Source organism: Diceros bicornis, unplaced genomic scaffold (assembly GCF_020826845.1).
Source record: "Diceros bicornis minor isolate mBicDic1 unplaced genomic scaffold, mDicBic1.mat.cur scaffold_73_ctg1, whole genome shotgun sequence".
NCBI classification, from domain to species: Eukaryota; Metazoa; Chordata; class Mammalia; order Perissodactyla; family Rhinocerotidae; genus Diceros; species Diceros bicornis.
This window is the reverse complement of record NW_026691615.1, coordinates 583,474-592,876: the sequence shown is the minus strand read 5'-3', so window position 1 is coordinate 592,876 and position 9,403 is coordinate 583,474. Positions and strand designations below refer to the sequence as shown.

Below are 9,403 nucleotides of genomic sequence, written 5' to 3'. Positions count from 1 at the left end.
CTAAATGCTTTTATGCAGGTTCTCATATGGAATCCTCAAAATAGCTCTGTGAGAAGGAACTATCATCATTGTCGCCAGAAGGAATGAATGAAATCCTTCATTCATTCATCTATACTTTATTATTATCATCGATAGACTTTATTTTTTTAGAAGTTTTAGGGCCGGCCCGTGGCTTAGCGGTTAAGTGCGCGTGCTCCGCTGCTGGCGGCGTGGGTTCGGAACCCCGGGCGCGCACCAACGCACCGCTTCTCCGGCCATGCTGAGGCCGCGTCCCACATGCAGCAACTAGAAGGATGTGTAGCTATGACCTACAACTATCTACTGGGGCTTTGGGGGAAAATAAATAAATAAATAAAATTATAAAAACAAAAAGAAGTTTTAGATTTACAGAAATATTGCAAAGTACAGAATGACCATTTTCCCCACACCCAGTTTTCCCTATTAGTTACATCTTTTATTAGTGTGATACATTTGTTAAATTTAATGAACCGATATTGACACGTCATTAACCAAAGTTCATAGTTTATTTAGATTTCCTTTGCTTTTACCCAATAGCCTTTTTCTCTTCCAGAATCCCATCCAGGATGCCACATTACATTTGGTTGTCCTGTCTCTCTTTTTTTTTTTTTTTTTTTGAGCTATAATTCACTTATAACATTGTATTCATTTTAGGTGTGCAACATAATGATTTGATATATGTATATACAGCAAAGTGATCACCATCCTAAGTTCACTTAACATCCATCACCATACATAGTTACAATTGTTTTTTCTTCTGATGAGAACTTGCAAGATCTATCATCTTAGTCGTCCTATCTCTTTAGGCTCCTCTTGGGTATGGCAGATTCTCAGGCTTTCCTTGTTTTTGATGATCTTGACGGTTTTGAGGAGGACTGGCTCGATTTTTTGTAGGATGTCCCCCTATTGGAATTCGTCTGATGTTTTTCTCATGCTAAGACTGGGCTGATGGGTTTGGGGGAGAAAGACCAAAGACCAAAGAGGTAAAGTATGTCGTTCTCTTCATGTCACATCAAGGATACATACTCTCTGCATGATTTATGCCTCTGGCTGTTGGCTTTGATCCCCTGGCTGAGGTAGAATCTGTCAGATTTCTCCACTACAAACTTACTCCCCCACTTTCTGTATTGTATACTTTGGAAGGAAGTTGCCCACACTAAAGAGTGGGGACCTACATTCCCCCTCCTGAAGGGTGGATATCTACATAAATTATTTGGAATTCTTCTGCATGGGAGATCTGTCTCTTTTCCTCCATTTGCTAGTTTATCCAATCATTTAGTTATATCAGTATGGACTCCTGGGTGTTTATTTCATGCTCTGAGTTAAAACCCAATACTACTTTATTTATTGCGTTGCTCAGATTGTTCCAGCTCTGGCCACTGGGGGCTCTTTCACTTGCCTTCTGTGGCCCTTTGACTTCCATCCACGTGTTTTGTTTTTTGTGGTTTTCTGTTTGTTTTCTTTGGAGCACTTGCTTATTTTCTGGCACTACGAGATGCCCCAGGCTTGTTGCGTGTATTTCCTGCCCCGGTCCTAGAATCAGCCATTTCTCCAAGCCTGTTCCTTTTACTAGAGGATGGTGTTAGAAACCGAGATCTGGGTGCTCAGAGTGCTCGTTTCTCCTGAGCTGTTGTTCCTTTTAGGTCATCAATATGTTTTTAATCACCAGCAATGCACCCAGTACAGGTGCTCAGCTCTGGGGATACAGCAGTGACTGTGCCAGATGTGACATCTGCCCTCATGGGACTCACAGTCAACTTGTGGGGACAGACTTAAGAGGACAGCTCTAACACTGACTTAGCTGTGTGACCTTGGGTGAGTTATTTAATCTCTCTAAGCTTCAGTGTCCTCATCCATGAAATGAGGGTGATTGTAATACTTCATGAGGGCACTGTGAGAATTCAGTGAAATCGTTCACTTTTAGAATCTCTGAGACAGAGCCTGGCATAAAGCATGGATTAAATCTTCTTATTATTAATAGTAATAAGAAATTACACAAATAGTTACTATCTGCAAAGGTTCAGAGTACCAGCACAGCGTGTAACAGGGGGACCTGACTGCATTTCAGGGTGGCCAGGGAAGGCTCCCCAAGTCCTTGGGGTTGCAGCTGAGGCAAGAAGGGTGAATCACCAGAAAAAGGAGGGCAGAATGTTTCTACAGCAAGAACAGCAAGTGCAAAGGCCCTGAGGCAGGCAGAAGCCTGGCATACTTAGGAACTGAGAGAAGGCTGGTGGTGGAGACATGGGCAGGATAGGAGGGTAGTGGGATTGGAAAGAGCAGGTCACACAGGGCCTGGCTGGCCGTGGTGACTTCAGACCCGATCCTAAGAGAAATGGAGGTGACTTGCCCAAGTGCACATGTCTAGTAAGGACAGAGCCGGGATTTGAACCCAGGGCTGCTTAGTCTCAGAGATCTTTATTTCTCTGGTCTGAATTTGAGATAGGAAGTTCTTGTTTTCTGTTTTTTTGGTAAAAAGCATAGTTTTGGTTCTTAGGGGTCAGAATCAGAGTACACTCCAGCCACCCAGATGTCTGTCCCCAACTCTCAAGGGCCCTAGAGCATTGGGCAGAGAAGTTGGGATTTTATCCTGTAGACCAGGAGCTGGCAAATTACAGCCCGATTTGGCCCACACCTATTTTTGCACAGCCTGTGAGCTACGAATGATTTTTACATTTTTAAATGGTTGGAAAAAAACAAAAGAAGAATAGCGTTTTGTGACATGAGAAATTTACATGAAATGCTATTTCACTGTCCATCAAGTTTGATAGTAACACAGCCACGCTTTTGTCTACATATTGCCCGTGCTGCTTTCAAGTGACAACATCAGAGGCAGATTTGCTCAGGCAGGGCCCACTTGGTGGCTGTGCGATCTGTGTAGTCACACAGGGCCCGTGCTCCTACTGTCACCATTTTGAAATTCTTAATAATCTAGGGATGAGGGTCCCCGCATTTTGATCTCGCACTGGCCTCTGAAAATTCTGTAGCTGATCTTGGCGACAGAGCCATATGGACCACAAAGCCTAAAATATTTACTGTCGGGCCATTTTCAGAAAGAGTATGGTCCTGCTGTGGTAGGCAGAATAATCCTAATCTTCTGGAATTTGTGAATATGTTACCTGGCAAAAGGGACTTTGCAGAACGGATGAAGTTATGGATCTGGAGATGGAGAGATTATCCTAAATTATCTGCATGAGACCAATCTCATCACAAGGGTTCTTATAAGAGGGAGGCGGGCGGGTCAGAGTCAGAGAAGGAGATTAACATTGGAAACAGAGGTCAGAGATGCCATTGCCGGCTTGGAAGATGGAGGACGGGGCACGAGCCAAGGAATGCAGGCAGCCTCTAGAAGCTAGAAAAGACCAGGAAACAGATTCTCCCCAGCACCTCCAGAAGGATGGCAGTCCTGTCTACGCCTTGATTTTAGCCTGGTAAGACTTATCTTCTGTAAGATAATAAATGTGTGTTGTTTTAAGCCACCAAGGTTACAGCCATTTGTACAGCAGCCATAGAGAACAACATACCTGCCACAGGCAATGGGTATCTAGAATTTGTCTTTTAGCCAAGAGAATTTTAAATGAAAGACTTGCACGATTCTTGGCTTATTTATTTATTTGAAGGAAAGGAACCAGAGGCAAGGGTGGTGTACACACTTCACATCACGGCCAGAGGCTGTCAAGACAACCTCGGGGAGAGTTGTCAAGGCAGGTGGCGGGCGGGGGGGTGTGGAGAGGCGGAGGATTCCAGACATTTTAGAGGTGGGATCACTGGGACTTGGTGACCAGTCGAATGTGGAGAAGACAGTGCCCCGATTCATTAGACAGTGATGTGGGGGAAAGCCCTGACATCTGAGCCATTTTCAGGGCTCCATGTGTGGGCGGGGGATATTTTGGGGACTTAAGGGTTTAAATGTCAGGTGAGCGTTTCAGTGGCCAGCTCCCAAACAAAGCCAGGGCTCTAATACATTCACAAAGAATGCTTGTTCTGAGAACAGAAGCCAGACAGGCCCGAACAAGCCCAAAAAACCTTCCGGCACTCAAGCTCTCTGTGGGCCCCGACTTCAGTCCAATTCCATCTGAAGTGCCGAATAGATCAGTCATAAAACCAGGAAAAGCTGGATTTATTTTTTCTTAGGCAGCTGAGTTTATTTTCGGATTAACAACAGTTTGGAGTTCACGGTCCTGAGTAGTTCAGAATTGGAAGAACAAGTAGCCAAAGGTACTGGCTCCTTCTGTGCGTGGGTCACCCGTGGTTCCTTTCATGCACATTTCTGCCCCGGAGGGCCTGGCCCTGAAGCAGGCACAGAAACACAGGCTTTCCTTCAGGAACTGCCGTGCGAATATTCCCGAGCCTCCGTTTGCTTGTTTGTACAAGGCAGGTGGCACCACTACGTCATGGACACAAGTAAAGCAGACATCCAGCAGAGCATCTGACGCACGGGGACTACCGTCAGTCAGCAGGCGCAGAAAGAAAATTCTGTGCTTACCGCCCCAGACGCAGGAAGGGCTCTGCTTCTTATCTCAGAATCGTCGCTCCTCGAACACTGCTGCTCGAGATAATGGGGGGCACTGACCTGAGTGAGCTTGGCGAGTTTTGTCTTCCAGAATTATCTTTCTGGATCTGACCCATAACCCTTCCACTCCAGTATCTTTCTGGCAAGAACAGCAGGGGCCGTTTTATCTCCCATAGGGTCAAAGGTTAGTAAAGGCCCCCCAGCTCTCATTCCCAGGGTCACGGAGTGGCCTGGTTTCCCATGTCATCCGGAGTGTTATTGATGGTGACTGCTTTCTCCTCTGAGTTCTCACACGGCTACCCTCCTCTTTGCTACATGACATGGTCGTAACCACTATATCACTTTTTTTTTTTTCACTTTTAAGATTTGTGTTTTTTCTAATGCAACCGTTCTTTTATTTTTTGCTGAGGAAGATTGGCCCTGAGCTAAGATCCATGCCCATCTTCCTCCATTTTGTATGTGGGACGCCGTCACAGCATGGCTTGAGGAGCGGTGCATTGGTCTGCGCCCGGGATTCGAACCTGTGAACCCTGGGCTGCCAAAGCAGAGTGCATGAACTTGACCACTATGCCACCAGCCCATCCTCTGGTGTTCTTTTTCATGTCATACGAGTTCTCTTTCTTCCTTTATCTCTAAATGTTTTACATGTATTTGTCAGGTTATCTGCTGTGCTTCTTTTAAAAGTTTTTGTTTAAGCGAAAATTCAGTGGTTTCTAGTATATTCACAAAGTTATACAAACGTCACCACTATCTCATTCCAGAACATTTTCATCACCCCAAAAAGAAGCCTCATACCCCTTAGCAGTCACTTCCCAGCCCCTGGCAACCACTAATCTACTTTCTGACTCTATGGATTTGCTTATTCTGATCACTTCGTATAAATAGAATCATACAATATGTGGCCTTTTGTGTCTGGCTTCTTTCGCTGAGCATCACGTCTTCGAGGTTCATCTGTGTTGTAGCCTGAATTAGTACTTCCTTCCTTTTTATGGCTGAGTAATGTTCCACTGTATGGATATACCACATTTTGTTTATCCCTCCATCCATCAACAGACATTCGGGCTGTTGTGAATAATGCTACTGTGAACATCAATGGACAAGTTTTTGTGTCAACATATGTTTTCATTTCTCTTGGGTAAATACCTAGGAGTGGGTGGCTGGGTCATATAGTAACTATGTTTAACTTTTTGAGGAACCACCAGGCTGTTTTCCCCAGTCTTTTCTTTATAACTGAGACGGAGGCTTCATGCTTGCCAGACATTGGCAGGCGGTCAGTTTGCTGTGACAATCCGCCAGCCTTGCTCCTCGTCCAGCATCCCGTGGGACGCAGGCCAGGGGCCCACGGATTTGCCAGAGTCTGCCTGCAAGGTGCCGCCCACCTGCCCCCAATGTGCTGGGGCACGAACACCAAGGATGAGTGTTTCTGTTACCGGCTTCTGCCCCACCCTGGCAACTCCCACCCTCAGCGTACCACAGAATCCTCCAAACCTCCCAGCTCCCCAGACGAAAGATCCAAAAGCCTACCCAGCAGCATTTCTTGGAGCGCCCCACGCATGCTAAGCTCTGAATGTGTGCAGTTAAGAGCAAGTGGCACAAGGGCTGGCCCGGTGGTGCAGCAGTTAAGTGCGCGTGTTATGCTTTGGTGGCCCAGAGTTTGCAGGTTCGGATCCTGGGCACGGACCGACGCACTGCTTGTCAAGCCGTAGAGGAGGATGGGCACGGATGTTAGCCCAGGGCCAATCGTCCTCAGCAAAAAGAGGAGGATTGGCAACAGATGTTAGCTCAGGGCTAATCTTCCTCACCAAAAAAAAAAAAAAAAAACCAAGTTGCACAAGATGGACAAGCCAGATGTTATCAGCCTATTAAAAGCTCACGCAAATTGATAAGAACCAAAGGAGCAAAGATCAGAAACAGTCAACACAGAGGAGGAGAAGGAGAGTCAACAAACCCCAGAGCGGCTCTGCCTGTTGTCGCGGGGGCCTTGTGGGTGAGGGCTGGTCAAGGCAAAGATCATTCCAGTCCTGCCAGGACCCTGCTTTCCTGGAGATGGCGGCCGTGTTTATCAGAACGACCCTTTGGAAGCTACTTACCCTGCCTATAAAAGGGCTCATAGTCCGACCCTGTGGTTATACCACTGAAAATTATCCTGAGCCACTAATGGAAGGGCTGTCCGCACAGAAGGATGTTTCTTACTGTCTTTAATGAGTTACCTCCAGGTTGACAACAATCTAGGTGCCCGGCAATGAGGCTGCCTTGGTGAATTGCGCGTCCACTAGAAATGGCGGGTAGGGGGCCCGCTGCCATGTGGAGTAAGCGTGGCTCCCGGGCCCTGAGCCGAGCACCGTGCAGACACAGTTTGCTCCTCACGGCGAGCCTGTAAGTTGGGTCCTGTTAGCCCCATTTTACAGAAGGATCAAGTGTGCCCAAGGTCACACACTCCTAGAAGAGGGGCAGAAAGGAGCCAGAGGTGCAGCCAACGGACCTCAGAACTCGTGCACGGAACCTTGGTGCCAGATGGCTCGTGATATAAGAGAAAGAGGCAGGGCACAGAATGGCACCTACACTCTGCAAGGCCCTCCGCCTATGGCTGGAAAGGTAGGGAGAAAGCAGGGCAGGGGAACTGGATGGACCAGCCCTGAGGCAGGCCCCAGCCCCAGGGGGATGGCAGGAGGAGGCCTGAGCAGGATGCAGATAAGGGGCGGGGGGCTGGAGGGGGCAGGTCGGGGAGGGTTTGCATGGACCACTCTGAAGAAGGAGGGCACAGCCGGGTGGGGGGTCATGGATTCCTGGTGGCATCTGTGGGTGTGATTTCCGCTCCCCCCATCCAGGCAGGGCCCAGCAGCTTAAGATGCTTGAGTCTGGAGGGAAGGGAACAAACTCAGTGGTGCAGTTAAAGAGACGGCCTCAGGTCCACAGGGGACAGGGAGGAAACCGAGGCCGTGGAGAAAGGGTCCGTCTTGATCCTAGGGACGTCCCCTCCCCACGTCTCTAGGCGCCTGGTGTGCTGCCGTTTTACTCAGGTGCATCCTGGGTGTGTTAGTCTGCTCGGGCTGCCATAACGAAGCAGCGTAGACGGGGGTGGGGCTTATGATCGACAGAAATGTATTTCCTCACAGATCTGGAGGCGAGAAGTCCAAGGTCAGGGGGTCAGCAGAGTTGGTTTCATTCTGGAGCCTCTCTGTGGCTTGTAGATGGCCGTCTCCTCCCGTGTCCTCACGTGGTCTTCTCTCTGTGTGTGTCTGTGTCCTAATTTCCCCTTTTTATAAGGACACCGGGCATGTTGGATCAGAGCCCACTCTAGTGACCTCATTTTAACTTGATCACCTCTTTAAAGGCCTGATCTCCAAATACAGTCCCATTCTGAGGTCCTGGGGCTTAGGGCTTCAACATAGGGATTTGAGGGAGGGGACACAATTCAGGCCATAACTCTGGGGGAGCGTGGGATTCAGCTACAGCCTGCTGGGTATCGGCAGGAGAGCTCAGGTGGCCTTTATCACCCATGGGCACTGCCTCATTGGCCACAGGTCAAGGAGGCAGGATTCTAGGGTTTGGACACCCCATTCTCTGGCAGTTGGGGCTGACCTGGAGCCCCGTTAGGATGGGGAGCTCATCAGGGGCTCAGACTCAGTGAGGGGCTACATGGAAATCCACAGAGGCTGGCCAGAGCAGCTACAGACAGTGCAGGGGCAGTCGGGGGGGGACTCCAGGAGCCTGCAGTGGGAGGGACAGGCCATCTCCTTGGACCAGCCCTCCCACCCCCAGGAGCAGGGGTTTTCCGAGGCTCACCCCCAGGGAAGTCCCTCTGGACGCATGCTCGCCTTCCTCCTCCTCTCTGAGCCATTGCACTGGGCTTTCTCTACCCACGTCCCTGCTGCCCTCCTGCCCCTGGCCAGCGTCCCCTTGTCCCTTCCCCAGACACGCAGCTGCTCTGCTCCTACCACACCTGCCAAGATGAGAACCGCAGCAAGGCACCTAGCATGGGGCCTGGCTCCCACTTAAGCAGTCAGCAAACGTGGACCCTCCTCTTCCCAGTCTCTGAGCTCCTCAAGGGAACAGCTGGGTCCTGTCATGCCCAGCGCCCCACACAGGGCCTGGCACCCAGTAGGCAGCAAAGGTTTGCTGACCGAATGAACAAGCAATGAACCCTTCTGACGAGGGCCAACGGCAGCAAGACACCAGCCCGGGTTTATCACTGTCTTACTGGATCAGGCCACCCAAGCTGGGGTCCCTTCCACGGTGGGCGAGATGGGCACCCCACTGCCACCCTTGCCCAACGAGGGCCTGTCTGACTCCAGGGGTGTGGCTGACATGAGCACTTCAGGGTGGCAGCGACAAGGAGCCAGAGGGGGGGCGGCCCCCCCAACTCACCTCCCCTCCTGTCACGAGGGTCCTGTCATCTGCTGACCCATGTCTGAATGAACTGGCTTATTCCCCGTCCAGTGACCAGCACAGGCTCGGCACGCGTCCTTAGCACACCGTCTGCCTCACTCGCCTTCCCAGGGCTGCAGGAACCCAGAGGTGAGAGCGGGTCAGGCTTGGGGCGGAGAGAAAACGCCGCTCCTCTCAGATCCATCCTCCTGGGGGTGCAGGCCGGGCCTTCCTTCGCATTCCAGAGGTAGGAGCGTTCAGTCCACACTAATGCTTCTGTTTCGGGGCTGGCCAAGGGTCAGGAGGAAGTAGGAACGGGTTTTCCCCAGAAAGGCAGGGCAGGGGTAGACAGGCCAGAGGTCACTGAGCAGAAACCCTCTATGGGGGGGGGGGCTTCTCGCTCTCGATGCCGCTGACCTTTGGGCCTGAGGATTCCTTGTGGTGGGGACAGTGGTGGGGACAGAACTGTGCACTGTAGGACATTTGGCAGCATCTCTGATCGCCCCC

General features: G+C 50.1%; 1 long non-coding RNA gene across 1 annotated transcript; it reads left to right on the top strand.

Annotated features, from left to right (window-relative positions):
• Positions 1-334: 334 nt before the first annotated feature.
• On the top strand, positions 335-5,425 carry LOC131403604 (uncharacterized). Its single transcript, XR_009219416.1, has 2 exons — positions 335-3,446; positions 4,390-5,425. It is a non-coding gene; the product is annotated as an uncharacterized LOC131403604 (long non-coding RNA).
• Positions 5,426-9,403: the final 3,978 nt, after the last annotated feature.